This window comes from Schistocerca gregaria, chromosome 1 (genome assembly GCF_023897955.1).
Source record: "Schistocerca gregaria isolate iqSchGreg1 chromosome 1, iqSchGreg1.2, whole genome shotgun sequence".
NCBI classification, from domain to species: domain Eukaryota; kingdom Metazoa; phylum Arthropoda; class Insecta; order Orthoptera; family Acrididae; genus Schistocerca; species Schistocerca gregaria.
Window position 1 is genome coordinate 224,989,478 of NC_064920.1, and position 22,427 is coordinate 225,011,904.

A 22,427-nucleotide genomic window follows, 5' to 3' on the forward strand; every position below is an offset into this window, starting at 1 on the left:
AGACAGCAAAGTGCCGGCTGCTGTGGCCGAGGGTTTCTAGGCACTTCAGTCCGGAACCGCGCTGCTGCTACGGTCGCAGGTTCGAATCCTGCGTCGGGCATGGATGTGTGTTATGTCCTTAGGTTAGTTGGGCTTAAGTAGATCTAAGTCTAGGGGACTGATGACCTGAGACGTGAAGTCCCATTCTTCTTAGAACCATTTGAACCATTTTTTGACAGCAAAGTAAAATTTGAAAATAAACTGAAAAATTTTCTCCGTGACAACGCCTTCTATTTTGTAGGAGGATTTACACTACCGTCACGTGTAAAAGGTGGTTGGTAGGAAATGCTAAGTCACGTGAGTATATTACAAAAAGCGAATTATAAATGTCCTTGCAAATCTAGATTTCCGCTGTAAGTAAACTATCGCCTCAGCATGTTTCTGGCTATACACCTGTAAAAACATGGTAACATGAACTGCCTCGAGTCTGTTACTTCGTAACGAAAACGCACTGAGGACGGCGGTTTATAGCCGAAATCTAGATTTGTGAGAATAATAAAAACGAATGGGATTGCGACTCTCCTTCCTTGTAGTCTACGGTCGCTTTGCGCAACCCTTTGGGATGGAATCAAACCTGGTTATAAATGTCCAGCATGTAGCCGTCTTTACAAATTGATCTGCGTTGAGAATGTAAAATGGCTTGTCCGATTTATAGTCCAAGATGACCCCTGGAACAAGAAACTAACTAACAATGTTGTTATAGTCTACTCATTAAGAGGTACAATCTTATGTTAAAGGTTCAACATAGTAAGACACGTATTACCGTCAGAAACTTTGTATATGTCCAGAAGCAGCGCAAATCACTGCACGCCAGTTACCCACACTATATTCACGCAGAGCAGTTAGCGTCTTGCAATAAATTCAGAACTGTGAAACTTTCCTCCATGACAGCCCTCCCCCCACCCCCACCCCCCACATAAAAAAGAAAGCAAAAAAGTTTAGCGCTTACTACATTTCACTGCCGCATCATGCATGGCGTTTAGAATTACTATTTACTATAGGGGTTGGATAAAAATGTGGAAAAACAGCGAGAAGTGCATGCTTGAACATAAATACAGATGGCAGCCAACCCTGCTGGTTGCGCGTTTGTATTCGACCACGAACGGAACCTGAGCAAAGTCCTTAGTACAAGTGTTCTGTGTAGTTGCGAAAGCATTATGTAGAATGAGCCAAGAGAATTCGAATGTGTGAAAATTGTTGGCGCTCTTGTGGTGGGTCTTTCCGTAAACAGTTCAGGTTTTATAGCTTCGACATCGTGTTTTCCTGTTACGGGCATTTGTAGATGTTCGTTTTTGGAATTCCAGCTCGCCGAGCAATTCTCTGATTATGTAGCTGCCATCGAGAGGCTTCATAAGGAAGGTTTACACAGCACACAGGGAAATCAAACATTATCCGCTATATCACAACCCAGACGAATGTGTGTGTTGAGTGATCGTAACAGTCTGTCGTTGAAGAGGATCGTGACGGCTGCAAAAGTCAGTACAGAACTGAATATGACACTCGTGAACCCTGTCAGCACAGAAGCAACACGAAGGGATTCCCATAAGCAGGGAGTTGCACAGCGAGCTCCAGTACCAGAAACAAACCTCAGTTATGCAAATGCCCATAACAAGGCCGGCCGCGGTGACCGAGCGGTTCTAGGCGTTTCACTCCGGAACCGCGCGACTGCTACGGTCGGAGGTTTCAATCCTGCCTCGGGCATAGATGTGTGTGATGTCCTCATATTAGTTAGGTTAAAGTAGCTCTAAGTTCTAGGGGACTGATGAACTCAGATTTTAAGTCCCATAGTGGTCAGAGCCATTTGAACCCGTAACAGGAAAACGTAGTTCCGAAGCCATAAAACCTGAACTGTGGAGAAATTCATTTGGTCGGATGACCCTTTTGCTCACTGTTCCCAACTTCTGACCGAGTTTACGACATAAGAGAGAAACATGGCGACGGGTTCGTGATTATTTGGGCAGACATGTGGTATTCCATGAATCTCATTTTTGTGCTGGAAGATCGCGTTACTTCAAGGATTATGTGATTATTTTGGCTGATCAGGTCCCTCTCATGATATGGTGCTTGTTCCCCAATGAGAATGCTGTGTTCGAAAACGACACGGCCGCTGTCCAAACAGCTCGTATCACCAAGAACTGGTTTTGTGTGCTCGAGAAGGAACCGTCGCATCGTCCCTGGCCACCACATTCACCAGATCACAATATTATCGAGCGTTTCGAGAGGAGGCTGTGCCATCTGTATCCGTCACCATCGTCACCATCTGAACATGCAACTGTTTTGCAAGAATAGTCATAAAAAATTTCATTGTAACCTGTAGTTATCCATTACGAGACGACTGGAAGCTGTTTTAAATGCCATCGGTTTTACTATACAATGCTGGGCTTGGTAATGTGTTGTATTTGTTCTGTTTCCATATTTTAGACACCCCCTGTGCTAACTCTATCCGCGGCTCACTTTGCAGACAATATCCATAAAAGCCAGTGAATGTACCAGCAAAGTTATATCATTGTACGACACATACCTCAGGACATATGACATCATAAACACGGAATGCCTGAAAAACTAGCTTCTTTCTAAACCGGAGCACTAATCACCCAGAATGTAGCCATTCAGAGCACTTAACGACTACAAGCTTTAAACGTAATTTTAAATCTTTTCTAAGCCTTTTGTCACTTACATACTCAACGACAAACATTGAATCCCTTAACTCATTCGTTAAGCAGAAGTATGCAGCTGTTTTGAGCATGAGAGGTTGATTTTTTTAAAGTAGCATACTGCAGTATCAGTTAATTAAAATTTCCATTGTTAAAAAAAAGAAAAAAGAATAAACGTAAAAATTAAATTCATACTAGCAAGATTCGAATCGAGAACTTAACACTTACTAACCTTGTACCCCCTGTAGTCAAGTACTGGTGACAACCTTAACACACTAGAAAAGTTTTTACTTGACAGCTTTTAAAATTTCCAGTTCTTCAAAGTTGACATTTTCGAGTTTTTTTTTTTTTTTTGAGAATTCCATCGTACTGATTTGGGAAGCTCATGTCAGGCACAGAAACTATAAATAAATAAATAGTACTCTCGACTCTTTTGAGATGAGTTTCAATAACCAGTGATGTCTGACTTGTTTCCTCAACATTGCGTCTAAAATTATTATTCATTTTTGGGTACTAGCAGTTGCACTGTACTTGGAGAGCACAAATTGTAATCTCTTCTCCTACTGATCAGGGCGCATGCCGAGAACCCAACAGTACCGCTTTACGTAATTTGGAACCATCATCCGAATCATTGTTTAATCGTTCTTCATTCGACCTGCAGGAATTGGTTACATATCCACGAGCTTTTGGACTTCTCAACCATCGTTGAGTAGTGAATCATCACTTGCCTACGGACCAGGAACATTTTTCAGAAATTTTGAGGACATTTATCTACTTCATACAGCTAGGAGCTCGAGAAAAATTTACGATTTTATACAGCCATAAGGTCCGCCCCGGTAGCTGAGTGCTCAGAGTAACGGATTGCCGTCCTACATGCCCGGGTTCGATTCCCGGCTGGGTCGAAGATTTTCTGCTCTCATGGACTAGGTATTGTGTTGGCTTCATCCTCATTTCATCCCCATACGGCGCGCAGGCCGCCCAATGTGGCGTCGAATGTAATAAGACCTGCACCAAGGAGGCCGGACCTGTCCCGCAAGGGACCTCCCGGCCAATGACACCAAACACTCATTTCATTTCACAGCCTTGAAACCGCGCGTCGTTTCATCATGTCGATACATATCTGTATATCATCAGCAGCTAATTTACACAGAAACAGATGCATATAATTGGCGATTTGGATTGTTTGGAGCGCCGTGGAGCATGTGCTGAAACCATCTCAAGCCCATTCCAGCCGCCTCCTGTGCCGCCACCACCGCCTCCACGGCCGCCTCCGCCAGCGCCGCCCCACTTTTATGCTCGCCATTAGCGGGACAACACATTATGCCCGCGGGCCGCGCCTCTCTGCAGGCAAAATCCATAAAACGCCGGGCCGCATTAAATTTTTTAGCCCAGTAATATTGGGCCGCAGTCGTGTTCGAGTTAACGAGCGCGCAGCCCTCTGACGTCGACGCTCTCCTCACCTCCTCACCGGCACAGTGCACCTCTCTCGCTGCGTGGAACACAACACGCACTCTCTCCCTCAGGTTTGGAGACCGCAATGGCCTGAAGTAATTCGCTACGGTAGAGTGAAATATTCTACTTTTTAGTACACGGTCTGAGTTACTCTGCATTCGGGATATTCCCAATACCTTATCTTGTGTAGTGCTGTATGGGCATCATCACATCCTACACTAGAGTTGTAAAACTACCAGAGGCTGTTAGACTATCATAAATACGCGTACACTACGGTACTTTTCCTAACACCTTATGCTAGTTAAGGTCGACACACCATACCTGCATGTTAGGTGGGTTGCATACCCATTTGGCGTTACCTCTTAACGCTTGCTTTCTTTATGTGCGCAATCGGTGTCTTACTAGATGTACCTAAAAACCAGAAATGGTTAACTGACTAGAAACCAAGGAAGCACAGGAAGGAAGGTTAGCGTTTAATGGACCGTCCACATAGAGATCATTTGAGATGGAGCACAGGCTCGGATTGCTAGAAAGATGGGGAAGGAAATCAGCCATGCCCTTTCAAAGAAACCATAATGAAATAGGGAAATTGCGGGAAACCCAAATCAGGATGGCCGGACGCGGGTTTGAACCATTGTCCTCCCGAATGCGAGTCCAGAGTGCTAACAACTGTGCCACCTTGCTCTCTAGAAACTGAGTGATGATACGAGAGTGAGTCAAATGAACACCTTAATTTTTTTTAATATTATTTATTGTGCAGAAGAGGTACAAATCTGTATCACTTTTCAACATAATCTCCCCCACGCTCAATTCAAGTCCTCCAGCGCTTACAAAGTGCATAAATTCCTTTTTAAAAATTCCTTTGGTAGTCCGCGCAGCCACTCACGGACCGCGTGGCGTACCTCTTCATCAGAACGGAACTTCTTTCCTCCCATTGCGTCTTTGAGTGGTCCAAACATATGTAAATCACTTGGGACAAGGTTTTGTGAGTATGGTGGATGAGGAAGACACTCAAAATGCAGGTCTGTGATTGTTGCAACTGTTGTACGGACAGTGTAGGGCCTTGCATTGTCGTGTTGCAAAAGGACACCTGCTGACAGCAATCCACGTTGCTTTGATTTGATTGCAGGCGCAGATGATTTTTTAGGAGATCTGTGTTTGATGTACTAGTGACAGCGGTCCCTCTAGGCATGTAATTCCCCAAAATGACGCCTTTTTCGTCCAAAAAGAGAGGCAGCATAACCTTCCCTGCTGATGGCTCTGTTCGAAACTTCTTTGGTTTTGGTGATGCGGAATGGCGCCATTCCTCCCTCGCTCTGTTCGTTTCCGGTTGGTGGTCGTGAAGCCAGGTTTCGTCCTCAGTAATGATTCTTTCAAGGAAGCCATCACCTTCTCGTTCAAAGCGCCGAAGAAGTTCTTCACAAGCATCAACACGTCGTTCTCTCATTTCAGGATTCAGCTACCGTGGCACCTACCTTGCAGACATTTGTGAAACTGGAGCACATCATGCACAATATAGTGTGCTGACCCATGAATAATCTATAAACATGCTGCAATGTCATTCAATGTTACTCGGTGGTTCTGTGGCTTTAACTGTTGCAATGTTCTGTGGAGTCACAACTCGTTGTGCCTGAACTGGACGAGGAGCATCTTCCACTGAACTCACACCATTTGCGAACTTCCTACTCCATTCGTAGACTTGCTGCTGTGACAAACATGAATCGCCATTCGTCGATGAATTTCAATAGGTTTCAAACCTTCACTACGCAAAAACCGAATAACACAACGCTGTTCTTGCCTGGTGCAAGTCGCAAGTGGGGCGTCCATCTTTATACTAATAGTACGACGGTATGTGTGCATCTGCACTATACTGCCACTTATAGACCATTCTGCACGGTGTTTGTAGCACACTTACCAACTTGCAGGATAACGGAGCGAAATTTCCATTTGTTATTACTAATTTATTGTTTTCATTTGATTCACCCTCGTCCAGCTGGAATATTTTAGTTCTACGTAGTTATCCTTGTGACTGTTACAGAAAAGTATAGAATATTTATAACAAAATTAATATTTTCTATATATAATTCAGGTTTTATTCGGCAATTGTTGATTTCTAACGTGAAACAGAGGGATATTGTAGTAAAAATACAGATTTATCATATAGCTCAATAAAATGCAATTTTCTCGACAAAAAAAAACGTGAAACAAAAATACATGAAACAACGCTTCAATACTTCGACAAACTTATGTAAAATATATTTCCGATATTTACAAACAACTTCCGCATTTATCAGTAATAACAAGAAACTCTTGCCTTTGATAGTGATGAAGAAGGTTCTATTGGTTTCAAAATAACAATAATTATATATATTTTTGTGTTTGTGGATGTAAACTGGGCTTGTATCAAAAGTAATTGCTTTGGTTACATGATGCTGCAAAAGCTGTGCGATCAACTAACTTGTATTACTACACATTCATTTATATTTCTTTCGCTACCAATGCTACCAGTACTAGCGGTAAACCTACAACTTACTACGTCATTTGCGTACTGTACGAAAACTATCGAACCTTAGTTTGGTCAGGGTGCAACTCACTTTAACAGAAATTGCTGTGAAGACGGTTGTATACCCCGAACCTCAAACAACGATCGTGTGAAATGCAGCCCATTCTGTTAGTCGATGAGACCCCAAAGACAGAATACAATAGTGCCCAAGTTTGTCTGGATGACGTTTGATATAGTTCGGCACTGTTGCCATATTAACTAAATAGGCATGCACGAAATTCAGATCAGCTTCATGACTCGATCGAAGGAACTGAATTCAGCACATCATTCGTAACGAAGATAAATTTACATACGTAAAAGTAATTCCAGAAGTTCCCAATATATATTCTCTAAAAATACAGTGAAGAGTAATGAAATTTCGGGAATGCATTTGTCTAGTAACGTATTTCAGTGATAAAAGGTGCAATATCAAAGTTAAATGTAAGAACGAGAAAAGCCATTGCAAATAGTAAATGCTGGTAAATTTATAACCGGCGTAACCGCCAGAATGTTGACTGCAAGCATGCAAACGTGCGTGCATTTTGTAGCACTGGTCCCAGTTTGTAGGATGGAGAACCATCCCTGTTGCATTTGGTCGGTCAATATAGGGACGGTGGATGCAGGTTGTAGATGACACTGGAATTGTCGTCCAATGATGTCCCATATGTGCTCTGATGATCTAACAGGCGAAGGTAATATGTCAACACTCTGTAGCCTGGGTTACAAAAGCGGTGTATGGCCGAGTGTTATCTGTTGGAAAACGCCCCCTAGAATGCTGTTCATATATGACAACATACTAGGCCAAATTACCGCGAAAGAACTTGCCCCACTTCTAACAGCCGTGTACCGCAAGTCTCTAGAGGAACGGAAGGGTCCAAATGATTGGAAAAGAGCACAGGTAGCCCCAGTCTTCAAGAAGGGTCGTGGAGCAGATGCTCAAAACTATAGACCTATATCTCTGACGTCGATCTGTAGTAGAATTTTAGAACATGTTTTTTTCTCGAGTGTCATGTCGTTTTTGGAAACCCAGAATCTACTCTGTAGGAATCAACATGGATTCTGGAAACAGCGATCGTGTGAGACCCAACTCGCTTTATTTGTTCATGAGACCCAGAAAATATTAGATACAGGCTCCCAGGTAGATGCTATTTTTCTAGGCTTCCGGAAGGCGTTCGATACAGTTCCGCACTGTCGTCTGATAAACAAAGTAAGAGAATACGGAATATCAGACCAGCTGTGTGGCTGGATTGAAGAGTTTTTGCAAACAGAACACAGCATGTTGTTGTCAATGGAGAGACTCTACAGACGTTAAAGTAACCTCTGGTGTGCCACAGAGGAGTGTTATGGGACCATTGCTTTTCACAGTATATATAAATGACCTAGTAGATAGTGTCGTAAGTTCCATGCGGCTTTTCGCGGATGATGCTGTAGTATACAGAGAAGTTGCAGCATTAGAAAATTGTAGCGAAACGCAGGAGGATCTGCAGTGGACAGGCACTTGGTGCAGGGAGTGGCAACTGACCCTTAACATAGACAAATGTAATGTATTGCGAATACATAGAAAGAAGGATCCTTTATTGTATGATTATATGATAGCGGAACAAACACTGGTAGCAGTTACTTCTGTAAAATATCTGGGATGCGTGCGGTACGATTTGAAGTGGAATGATCATATAAAATTAATTGTTGGTAAGGTGGGTACCAGGTTGAGATTCATTGAGAGAGTCCTTAGAAAATGTAGTCCATCAACAAAGGAGGTGGCTTACAAAACACTCGTTCGACCTATACTTGAGTATTGCTCATCAGTTTGGGATCCGTACCAGATCGGGTTGACGGAGGAGATAGAGAAGATCCAAAGAAGAGCGGCGCGTTTCGTCACAGGGTTATTTGGGAACCGTGATAGCGTTACGGAGATGTTTAGCAAACTCAAGTGGCAGAGTCTGCAAGAGAGGCGCTCTGCATCGCGGTGTAGCTTGCTCGCCAGGTTTCGAGAGGGTGCGTTTCTGGATGAGGTATCGAATACATTGCTTCCTCCTACTTATACCTCCCGAGGAGATCACGAATGTAAAGTTAGATAGATTAGAGCACGCACGGAGGCTTTCAGACAGTCGTTCTTCCCGCGAACCATACGAGACTGGAACAGGAAAGAGAGGTAATGACAGTGGCACGTAAAGTGCCGTCCGCCACACACCGTTGGGTGGCTTGCGGAGTATAAATGTAGATGTAGATGTAGACGTATAGTTTTGAGGAGTATGGGTGCATGGGATAGCCACGAGAGAGCTCCTCGTGTAAATCGCAACCCAGACCATAACACCAGGTGTAGGTTCAAATGGCTCTGAGCACCATGGGACTTAACATCAGAGGTCATCAGTCCCCTAGAACTTAGAACTACTTAAACCTAACTAACCTGAGGACATCACACACATCCATGTCCGAGGCAGGATTAGAACCTGCGACCGTAGCAGCAGCGCGGTTCCGGATTCAAGCGCCTAGAACCGCTCGGCCACATCGACCGGCACCAGGTGTAGGTACAATGTGTCTAGCAAGCAGAAAGGCTGGCTGGAGGCTATCAAGTGACCTCGTTCTAGCCAACACACAACCTTCGCTGACACTGAGGCAGAACCAGCTTTCATCAGAAAACACAACAGATCCCCACCTCGCCCTACTATGAGCTGTCACTTGACACTATTGAAGTCGCAAACAGCGGTGGTTTGTGGCCAGTGAAATACACGTTACAGGGCGTCTGTCTCAGAGCTGTTCTTGAAATAATCGAACAGCTCGTTGCCTCACAGTGGTGCCAACTGATTCTCGAATTGCTGCTCCAGGCGCAGTAAGATGCGCCACAGCTGTACGTCGGTTTTCCCTCCCTGTAGTTGCACGTGGCCGTCCAGAGCCCGGTCTGGTTACGACCGTACTTTACCGCGACCATCGCTGCCATAAATCATGTACAGTGACAACATTCCTGCCAAGTCTTTCTGCACTATGACGGATAGAACATCCAGTTTCTTCGGAGCACAATTACGCGACCTCGTTCAGATTCAGTGACGTTCATACTGGCGTCTTTGGCGCTTAAAGGCATTATTGACTATCATAAACACATCACGTCCAATCCCAAAGGTAGCTCACGCTCACAAAAGTAACAGCCTGTACTGGAAGCAAACCTGATTTGCATGGTCATAGTGGCGCTACTAGGCCGGCCGCTGTGGGCGAGCGCTTCAGTCCTGAACCGCGCTGCTGCTACGGTCGCAGGTTCGAATCCTGCCTCGGGCATGGATGTGTTTTAAGTAGTTCTAAGTCTAGGGGACTGATGACCTCAGATGTTAAGTCCCATAGTGATCAGAGCCATTTTTAGCGCTACTAGCGTCGCTCTTAAGCGACTGGTGAGAAATGTGAATGGAGGTCATCTTTCAGACGCAGAAATACAGCAACCTGCTGTCTCACACAACTCGTTCTTGATGGGTTTTTTTCCAGTGTAAATTGTCATACTGAACCTCACGTTGCGAAAATTGTAAAGTGAATTAATCGATAGCGTATAGCGAAAAAAGTGAAAAGATCTATACCGCGCGGAACGGGATCTTGTACCTCTGAAACCATTACATCCATTATTGTCCACCCAATGTGCGATGAGGCGGTAAGGGACAGACAATACATCTTTCGGGAATACCGCCGCTACACCTCACCTTTGCCCTGTGCCCACTTCGGCGCTCCTCCCCACTTTTGTGTTTCGTTTGGCGCCTCTTCGAGATGGAGTCGCTGACTCGGCTGTCGATTACGGATTCGGGCGCCGTCCGCCGCTCAGCGGCACGTGATTTCTGCGCGACACCCGGCCACCGGGGTCCGGGATAATCTCGTCCGCCGCTACGTGACGTCCCCGAAGCCAGCAGACGCGTTCTGGCTGCCCAAAGAAAGCTCCCCCAGATGGCAGATCCAAGGCACCAAAAAAACCACCGTCTGCCGGTTTAGCGGCCACCCTTAATCCCCCTAACGATGACTGCGGCGAATTTTGAAAGCCAGGCGATGATCGGCTCGTCGAAGGACACGGAAATTCCTGCCTGTTTTTATCAAAATCGTATCTGAGGAGTACATCAGCGACTCTGCTCTGGATTTTAGGCATGTCCTTTTTTATATTGTAACAAATAAGCCCTCGGTCACGAATATTAAGTCAAAATTGACCTGGTTTCGACGCTACTATGAGCGTCGTCTTCAGAATTAGACTAACTGTGCTAAAACATTAGGTATATAGTACATTAATAAAATTAAAGTTTGTACTGACTCGAAAAGATGCAGTACTTACAAGTCACATATTAAAAAAGATCTCAGCCGGAAAGGCGACGTCATGAACACTTGTGCGATGTCGAGCCGCTAAGGGCTGCTCGTACTGTGTCCATGCCACATTGAGTTGTTGCACTATTCCGGGCAAAAGGGGTCAGACACTATATCTGGAGGAAGCCCATGACTTTTATCACCTCAGTGTAAAAATGTCACCGGAAGTTTATGTTACCAGTATAAAAATCATAACAAGGCCCTCGATGTAGCTGTAGGAAGAAAGGTTCCTTCGCTCTAGCGCCTCTAACTAAACAAATGAATGGAAACTGACAGATTCTTTAACTATTTATACAGGTGTACAAGCACTCATAGAAGGTAAAATCTTGTAAGCTCTTAGGCCACGTCATGGTCCTCTTTTATTTGTTCTTACCCCATCAACATTTCGGCCCTCTGCCTCGATCTTATTCAGGATATTTTTGTGTCCCCGGTAGGCTGGGGACACTAGAGCAGAGGAGAACGATGGAGACATTGATGGTGTAAGAAAGTGTAAGAAGAAATGAATGTGATGTGGCCCCACTGTGTAAAAGGTTTTACCTTTTACGGAATAGTTCCTCATTATAGCATTATGCGGCTATTTAAGCACTGCACACTAACAAAAAATTGCTGAAATTGAAAAGAGTACATTCACATTTTACTTTGTTCTTAAATTAAACAGCTCATCACCGAGGATAGAATTTTCTATAGAGGGAAATGTTGTATCCTGGTGTAGTATTCAGATTTTTGCCTCTAGCCAGCACTGTAATGTAAGTTTAGTATATTTTGTTATTCCACTCTCGAACGACCGCGTATACGTTTTATGAACTGCAGTCATTTTCAGAAATTACAAAAATTACTCCGAAAAAGTAAGGTTTCAGTGTGAAAAACTGTCTCAAGGACAGCTTGGTCATGTACCCAGGAACAAAAATTGTACTGAAATTCAGAAGCATTGTCGTTATTATTACTCTGTAACCCATCAATAATCAACTGGTGAAATCAAATTAACCAGAAGTATCATCAAAAACCAGTTACAAGTTTAAAACCTTTTGGAACGGAGGCTATTTGAAACGAAAACGCCAGTATGGTGATGACGAATACACGATTCCAAGGTACGTTCACCGCGATGTCGCCGACAACGGATGCGACCATCATGATGCTGTAAACAGAACCTGGATTCATCTGAAACAGTGACGTTTTGCCATTCGTGCACCCAGCTTCGTCGTTGACTACACCATCGCAGGCGCTTCTGTCTGTGCTGCTGCGTGAAGGGTAACGGCAGCCATGGTCTCCGAGCTGATAGTCCATGCTGCTGCAAACGTCGTCGAATTGTTCGTGCAAATAGTTGTTGTCTTGGAAACTCCCCATCTGTTGATTCAGGGTTCGAGACGTGGCCGCACTATACGTTACAGCCATGCTGATAAGATGCCTATCATCTCAACTGCTAGTGATACGAGGCCGTTGGGATCCAGCACGGCGTTCCGTATTACCCTCCTGAGGCTACCGATTCCATATTCTCCTAGCAGGCATTGGATCTCTACCAACGCGAGCAGAAATGTCGCGATACGATAAACTGCAATCGCGATAGGCTACAATCCGACCTTTATCAAAGTCGGAAACGTGATGATACGCATTTGTCCTCCATACACGAGGCATCACAACGTTTCACCAGGCAACGCCGGTCAGCTGCTGTTTGTGTATGAGAAATCTGTTGGAAACTTCCCTCATGTCAGCACGTTGTAGGTGCCGCCACCAGCGCCAACCTTGTGCGAATGGTCTGAAAAGCTAATCATTTGCATATCACGGCATCTTCTTCCTGTCGATTGAATTTCGCGTCTGTAGCACGTCATCTTCGTGGTGTAGTAATTTTCATGGCTATATATATATATATAAAACATCCACTCAACTTTCAGCGTTATAATAAAATTTTTTGCCTGCTGCTGCCGGAAAGTGCCACAAGCTACCCAGAGGCGCGCATACAATATACGGCTTATGACTGGCATCAATCAACCCAATGACTAGAGTATAATATTGAGAATGGCGTAGTGGGTAGCTTAATATGCGGCAATTTAATATGACTATAGTGACTGCATACGACTAGATTTCAAACATAGCGATACATCGATGAGATTTACACAGACTGCACACGATAGTTGAATTTTTTTACGCACTTTACTGGTGTTCTACGCGTATTTCACACCCGTTGGATGCAAGGGCATCATCTGAGTTATAACCTGTTTTTCGCCATAAATTCTGCAACATCGGTGAAGTCGCTGATAGGTGCGCTCTTTGAGTAATGGAATTGTTTTCGGCAGGGTCTTCCACATGATCCCATAAAAATAATTACGTGTGTCCGATCCGGAGATCTAGTTGTTCAGGAGCAGAACACAGCATCGTCATGTCCAGTGTCACTTTAAAACTGAGGAAACGTTTACAGGCATATAGATGTGCTGGATTGTATCGTTGACGGAATCTCTGCACTGCGTGCGGTTCTAGGCGCTACAGTCTGAAACCACGCGACCGCTACGGTCATTGGTTCGAACCCTGCCGCGGGCATGGATGTGTGTGATGTCCATAGGTTAGTTAGGTTTAAGTAGTTCTAAGTTCTACGGGACTGATGACCTCAGAAGTTAAGTCCCATAGTGCTCAGGGCCATTTGAACCATTTTTTTGCACTGCGATGACAGGACGACAATTGTTAAACTACCTTACGGGATCCACAAATTTCAGTTATGACAGCGACCTTTTTACTTACGCATCGCCTCACATGCGACGGCTACATGATCACTAAGCTTACTCAAGAATCGAAATTTTAAACTTTCTTTTATATCCTTTAAGATTCGTATCGATATATCGCTATGTACTGTACTGTTATAGGCTTGTGTAATCGCTACATTAAGTTTGAATCGCTCCGTACAATAAATTGTGTCTGGCCACAGGAATTAGCATTTTAAGCTGATATTCATAACAGTCACGGTCATGCCTAACTTAAAATGTTCGCATTTAAAAATACGCAGAAATACTTGGCACACGACATGTCTGTTCCATTTGGGAAAACGTGCCTCCCGAGATAAGAACGATGGAAATGTTCACTACTCCAGTACCCTATCCGAGCAAAAACGCAGAGACCTCTGCTCGCCTATCGGTCATTTAAATCAGACGCCTGTAATAATCTGCCAGCCTTCCAAATATTTGCTCGAAAAATTTGATATCGCCGCTGTCGGCTCGGGGGGTATCAATCTTCTTGGCACGATACCAATATATAGAAGTTGGCTGCAGCGCCATGGCTACATCAGAATCCACTCTCGAAATATTAATCACGGTTGTCGATACGAAACCTTCGCCGACTTGGGCACGGTTTGCTGTGTCGCCGCTAACAGCTCTCACGACTCCTGTGACGTTTCCACGCCGGCGAGAACATGCGGCCACGGCGGAGTACTGGGATAGCTGGTAACATTGGCGAACTATCAGCCAGTATCTGGCGGGCACGCTACGACGATGCTTCTCAAAGAGTGAGCATAGTCGATTCCAATTCCGGCTGTTTCTACAGGGAGTTCGGGAATTCCCGTTACAAGCTTCTGGGACTTGCAGAGGGAGTGAGTATATAATATTTGCTATAGGAACCCATATCGGAAAACGTACCGTTTCCGTTCTACGACGGTTTCAGTTCAGATGTTAGATTCATACACTACTAATTGAGCTACGGTCGGAGGTTCGAATCCTGCCTCGGGCATGGATGTGTGTGATGTCCTTAGGTTAGTTACGTTTAATTAGTTCTAAGTTCTAGGCGACTGATGACCTCAGAAGTTAATTCGCATAGTGCTCAGAGCCATTTGAACCATTTGAACTACTAATTGAGAAATTGTATTCTGTTAACGCAGTACAACTATTAGTTAACAATTTGAAAGGAAACATAGCGAAACATCCATTTATCACTTATGAACATTTGTTTGTGTTAACTCTTAAACATTACTCGTTTATATTATTGCGAAACAAAAAAAAGACACCATACTGTAGTACCGAACCGCAATGAAGCGTTACATTAGCGGTTGGATGTGGTGACAACCGACGTTGTTACAGACATTGTGCCGCGCGGGGTGCCCGCGCGGTTTGAGGCACCATGTCACGGACTGTGCGGCCCCTCCAGCCGGGGGTACGAGTCCTCCCTCGGGCATGTGTGTGTGTGTGTGTGTGTGTGTGTGTGTGTGTGTGTGTGTGTGTGTGTATGTGTGTTTGTGTGTGTGTGGGGGTGGGGGGGGGTGGGGGGTGGGGGGGGGGGTGTGCGCGCGCGTTGTTCATAGCATAAGTTAGGTTAGGTAGTGTGTAAGTCTAGCGACCGATGACATCGGCAGTTTGATCCCTTAGTAATTCACACACATTTGAACAGACATTGTGCCTTCGAAGAATGTTCTGGTCCACACTCTACAACAAAAGTAGGTTTTTTCAGGTTCAAGTTAAGCTGCCAGAACTCACGCCAGCAGATGGTTCTCTGTCTATACAGGAGTCTACATTGCATACGGCCCCACGAGAATGAGTCCCCGTCATCCAGTCTACACTGATGCATACCAGGACAAGCAACTCTGAGAATTTTCTCTTTCCCTCAGCAGACGTGGAAGCGTTACACATCAGAACTGAAACAGTCCGGGAAAGGTACAATTCTGGACATGTGTTCCTATACAAAATACAATGAAGCGCTAAAGAAACTAGTATAGCCAAGCGTGTTCAAATACGGCCGGCCGGTGTGGCAGTGGACTAAAAATAAAAAAAATGACAATCGATATATAACTCCATACTAACTGGAATTCCAAACAAAAAGGCTACGAACTTGTACGCTACCCTGTTATGATGAATACCGACTACCAGCATCTGAGCCTAGAACCAACGCCGGCCGGTGTGGCCGAGCGGTTCTAGGCGCTTCAGTCTGGAACTGCGCGACCGCTACGGCGCAGGTTCGAATCCTGCCTCGAGCATGGATGTATGTGATCTCCTTAGGTTAGTTAGGTTTAAGTAGTTCTAAGTTCTAGGGGACTGATGACCTCCGATGTTAAGTCCCATAGTGCTTAGAGCCATATGAACCATTTTTGTCATTCAAATACAGGGCTATGTAAACAGGTAGAATATGTCACTGCGGTCGGCACCGCCTATATAAGACATCAGGTGCATGGCGCAGTTGTTAGATCGCATACTGCTGCTACAATGGCAGGTTATCAACATTTGAGTCTGAAAGTGGTGTTATAGCATCTCCGAGGTGGCAATGAAATGAGGCTTTTCCCGTACGACCATTTCACGAGTGTACCGTAAACATCAAACGGTAAAACATCAAATCTCCGACATCACTGCGGCCGAAAAAAGATCCTCTAGGAACGGGACCAACAACCACTGAAGAGAATCGTTCAGCTTCTCAGAAATGCAACCTTTCCGCAAATTGCTGCAGATTTCAATGCTGTGCCGTCAACAAGTGTCTTCGCGCGAACCATTCAGCGAAACATAATCGATATGGGCTTTTGGAGCAGAAGGCCCACTCGTGTACCCTTCATGACTGCACGACACAAAGCTTTACACCTCGACTGGGTCCGACAACACCGACATTGAACTGTTGATGAGTGGAAACATGTTGCCTGGTCGGACGAGTCTCGTTTGAAATTGTATCGAGCAGACGGACGTGTGAGGGTATGGAGACAACATCACGAATTCATGGATCCTGCATGTCACTGGGGGACTGTTCAAGCTGGTGGAGGCTCTGTAATGGTGTGGGGCGTTTGCAGTCGGAGTGATATGGGACCCCTGATACGTCTAGATACGTCTGACAGGTAACACGTATGCAGGCATCCCGACTGATCACCCGCATCCTTTCATGTTCATTGTGCATTCAGCCGTACTTGGGCAATTCCAGCAGGACCTTGCGACACGGCACACGTCCAGACTTGCTGCATAGTGGCTCCACGAGCACTCTTCCGATTTTTAACCACTTCCGCTGGGCGCAAAACTCCTAGACATGAACATTATTGAGCGTATCTGGGATACCTTGCAATGTGCTGTTCAGAAGATATCTCCACCCCTCATACTCTTACGGATATATGGACAGTCCTGCAGAATTCATGGTGCCTGTTCCTTCCAGCACTACTTCAGATATTAGTCGAGTCCATGTGACGTCATGTTACGGCGCTTCTGCGTGCTCATGGGGGCCCTACACGGTATTGGGCAGGTGTACCAGTTTCTTTGGCTCTTCAGTGTGTTAGTACTCAATCCCCTCTGCAAGTCCTAGAAGTTTGTAAAGGGAATTTCCGAGCACCCAGTATACAGCATCCGCATCGTTTACTGAACTCCTAGGGCAGAGTCTGAGGGTGCGTTTACACCTGTGCGCCTTTTGGTTAGTCGCCGTGCGACTGGTACACTCTAGGTGCATCTTCCTCCGCATGTACGTGCGAGTGACTCCATACACACCTGTGTCCACCCTGGGCGCCTCTACTTCCGTGTGTGGCAAGCTACAGCCGCACGGCGACGTCGCGTAAGAGGCACAGGTATAATTTGACCTCGTTTGCATGATCACACAGGAGTAGTTGCAAAGTGATTGATCAAGGGCAGAAGGGTTTAACACAACTCCACTGAAATGACAGTCAACTGCAGACTATTTTAAACAGGTACAATTCGAAAAGAAAGAAAGTACCATAATTACATCACAGGGGAATTCAGACAATATAACGGGAGGACGACGGTTCAATCCCGTCTCCGGCCATCCTTATTTAGGTTTTCCGTGATTTCCCTAAATCGTTTCAGGCAAATGCCGGGATGGTTCCTTTGAAAGGGCACGGCCGATTTCCTTCCCAATCCTTCCCTAACCCAAGCTTGCGCTCCGTCTCTGATGACCTCGTTGTCGACGGGACGTTAAACACTAACCACCACCACCATCAGACACTATAAAAAGCTACTAAAATCGGTGCCAACGGTGCCATGGTGCAAGACGGAGATTACAGGACCAAGAGACAGTGCTCAGATACTCTAGAAAAACTATGCATATAAATGGGTAAAGGAGTCTTCACAAAAGAGAGAAACACACATAACTGAGGGCGAGCGAGATAAGGTCTAATAATGGGACACAGCACTAGCCTTATTGGCTGCATGGACGCGTTAATGATTCGGCAGCTATTCCAGTTACAAATGACCATCGTAATTTTCGACGGTCAAATAGTTGCAGCTGGCGAGTAACTAGACAGTGGATTGATTTTCCGACTGACTGGTATCATTACAACGATCTCCAGATGCCCGTAGCGCTTAGTTAACGTCTCCACGTGGCACGTCAACTGTGGGACAATGTAGTTTGTATTGACTGTGCTAGCGACGAAAATATGTCAAGACTGCAGATTAAGTCCGATCAGAATGAGTCACTTTGCGAAATTGCTTGTTGTCCAAGTGAAATTTTCCGTGGGCTGGACCTGCATTATGGTGTGTACCATTTCGAAAATTATTGATTTGTAACATGAAACAGAGGGATGTAGTAGTAAATTTAAAAAAAAAACAATATAGATTTAGCATGCATCACTAGAAAATACAATTTCCTAAAAACACAAAAGAAAAACATGTCAAAGATCGCTTCAATACTTCATGGAGCTGATACGAGATATGTTTTCCTAATTCCTACGCAACTTCCGGCCTTATCGATAATTACATGATCTGTGTTGTATAGTATTGTATGGAACTGGATAGCTAGAAACGGCGGAGGGGCTTCGTCTCTGCCGTAGCCCTCAGTGGTTCCCAACAGGCTACAGCAGTACAATCACCCCACCACCGCCCCACACCGAGCCCAGTGTTATTGTGCGGTTTGCCCCCCAGTGGACACTGAAGAGCCAAAGAAACTGGTACACCTGCCTAATTTTGTGTAGGGCCCCAGGAGCACTCAGAAGTGCCGTAACACGACGTGGCATGGACTCGACTAGTGTCTGAAGTAGTGCTGGAGGGAACTGGCACCATGAATTTAGCAGGGCTGTCCATAAATCCGTAAGCGTAAGAGGGTTGGGGATCTCTTCTAAGCAGCATGTTGCAAGGCGTCCCAGGTACGCTCTATAATGTTCATGTCTGTTGAGATTGGTGGGCTGCGGAACTGTTTAAACCCAGAAGAGCGTCCCTGGAACCACTCTGTAGGAATTCTGGACGTGTGGAGTGTCGCATTGTCCTGCTCGAATTGCCGAAGTCCGTCGGAATGCACAATGGAAATGCAGGTGATGAGGCAGGACGCTTACGCATGTGTCACCTTTCAGAGACTTATCTAGATGTATCACGGGTACCATATAACTCCAACTGCACACGCCCCACACTGTTACAGAGTCTCCGCCAGCTCGAACAGTCCCCTGTTGACATGCAGGATCCATGGACTCATGAGGCTGTCTCCGTACCCATACACGACCATCCGCTCGGTACAATTTGAAACGAGACCCATCAGACCAGGCAACATTTCTGCAGCCATGAACCGTCGAATGTCGCTGTTGACGGGCCCAGGCGAAACTGCAAATTTGTGGTGGTTCCTATGGGACTAAACTGCTGAGGTCATCGATCCCTAGGCTTACACACTACTTAAAGTAACTTACGAGAAGGACAACACTCGAGGGAGAACTCAAACAGCCGACCGGGGTATGGGGAGGAGGTGGGCAGGGCGAAGGGGGGGAGGGGGGGGGGGGTAGGTATGGGGCGCTTCCCAGGTCCAACAACCCTACCACAACAAAGGTCAAAATTTTAATAACAATTGTGGTGTTGCTCACGCTACTAAATAGTGCATTTTCGGGCAACATCAGTCATATTATGTGGCAGGTGTCATTAGAGCACAGTTAATAGTCATTTCATGTAATAATGAAAAAACTAGGCACTCATCTTTTTGTGTTTCCCACGCTGGTCTCGTATTATCATGGCTCAATCGTTGAAAATCTAGGTAATTATGATTCCAAGCTCGGATGCAAAGAGGCCTAGGTGTTATTCTGCTATATTCAAAAGTTTTGTAGATGCGCTTCTCATTTCTGGACAATGGTGTAAAAACATAATCAGCACTCCGAAATTAAGTTACACTTCCTTTTAATTGATTTTATTGCAATATCACGCGACACACTGAACGTCACATCACAATACAAAACATACTTGAAAACATCTTCCTCACAGTCACTGTTAAAGTTCACATTTTATAAGCTGACGACAATATTCGTCTTTCCAACACGACGTCCACGACTTGACTTTTTCAAGGTGCGACCCTCTAACAACTCAACAACTAAACTATCTAATAATCGCTTACGCGCCCAAAAATCAGAGTTACGTCAAAGATCATAGTGACAAAAGAAAGAATACACATAAGAATAATATCATTGCAATATAACATATCGATGTATCAAAAATGAAATCAAATCTGAATGTCGTTTCAGAAATATGTTAAGTAGTTAACAGAAATACAGTAGGATATTACTGGTATCGAGAGGTTCAGGTGAGGTACCATGATGGTTACGTAATTGAAGTACCATTACACAGGCGAGACCTATGGATTTGTGTCGTGCACTCATCAAGAGTATATGAGTGGGTCTTCGGCTCCGAAAACCCATATCGATTATGTTTCTTTGAATGGTTCGCACGCTGTAACTTGTTGACGGCCCAGAAATGAAATCTGCAGCAATTTACGGAAGGGTTGCACGTCGCGTTGAACGATTGTCTTCATTCGTCGTTGGTCCCTTTCTTGCAGGATCTTTTTCTGGCCGCAGCAATTTCGGAGATTTGATATTTTTCCAGATTCCTAATAGTCACGGTACACTCGTGAAATGGTAGTACGGGAAACTCCCCACTGCACCGCTGGCTCGGAGATGCTATGTCTCATCACTCGTGCGCCGACTTTCACACCACGTTCAAACTCACTTAAATCTTGATAACCTGCCATTGTAGCAGCACTAACCGATCTAACAACAGCGCCAGACACTTGTCTTATATAGGTGTTTACATATGTCTGAATAAATGTGCCTGCACTAGTTTCTATGGAGCTTCAGTGTAGTTTATGCCCCAGAAGAGTGTGACGTCACTACAACATGCACGGGATAGTCCTTTGCTCCGCGATTTCTTGACAAGATTTTCTTTCTTGTACAAGGCTTCCGGGTACCTGGGCGTAATGCTCCAGCTGGTCGTTGTAAAACGCAGCAGCTCTCGGAGCAAGTGTAATCTAATGTAGGATGGACGAAGAGGGTGACGACAGCGGCCCGTCGCCGGCAGGAGGGAGACTTTGGCAAACTTCTTATCGCGCCGTGCCATTCGCAGGGCCGGAGAGTAGGCGGAGAGATGAGATTGTGGCGCCACATCTGGGACGCAGCTGCGGCCGGGCGGTGGCGTTGGCGGTGCTAGCTCGCGCCTCTCCGCGCCGCTTTGGGTGTTTAATTAAAATGAGAGCGCGGAGCGGCGCGACGGATGCTGCGGGCCCGGCTCAGATTAAACCTGGCCACCCGCTGCCCGTGGCCGTGGCCGTCCTGTTTGCGCGACGCAAACACCCCCGCGCGTCGCGCCGCTGCCGCCGCCGACGCGTCCACCCCCGCCCCCATCACCACTCCGCCACGCCCACGCGAGCGCCGATTGCTGCTGTCTGCTGCTGCAGCCTCACCGGAACGCTGTCGCCATTTACCGCCAGTCTGTCGGCACCCTCCATGAATCCACTGCACGCCAGGGAACGCGGTATGGGGCGCTACAGTACTCAGTCCGGCTGGTATAGTTGTCACTTTGCGAAATTGCTTGCTGTCCAAGTGAAATTTTGCGAGGGCTGGACCTGCATTATGGTGTGATGTCGCTGTAAAATGTACTTGCTTATTACATCAGAACACGGGAACGTCGTTAGCCAAATACATTGTCGGAAAAAAGATGAGAGCACAAAAAAGGAGTTGTCCGACATAAATGAAAGCTGGTAGGCATGTTTCTACATCTGAAAGGCGACGTCTATTCAAATTTCGCGCAAATCGAATAATAATGGCGGTCGTGAACGTTAGCTGGTTCCGAGATTTGACTTGGTACCATGAACCATGGACCTTGCCGTTGGTGGGGAGGCTTGCGTGCCTCAGCGATACAGATAGCCGTACCGTAGGTGCAACCACAACGGAGGGGTATCTGTTGAGAGGCCAGACAACCGCGCGGTTCCTGAAGAGGGGCAGCAGCTTTTTCAGTAATTGCAGGGGCGTCTGGATGATTGACTGATCTGCCCTTGTAACACTAACCAAAACGGCCTTGCTGTTGTGGTACTGCGAACGGCTGAAAGCAAGGGGAAACTACAGCCGAAATTTTTCCCGAGGGCATGCAGCTTCACTGTATGATTAAATGATGATGGCATCCTCTTGGGTAAAATATTCCGGAGGTAAAATAGTCCCCCATTCGCATCTCCGGACGGGGACTACTCAAGAGGACGTCGTTATCAGGAGAAAGACAACTGGCGTTCTACGGATC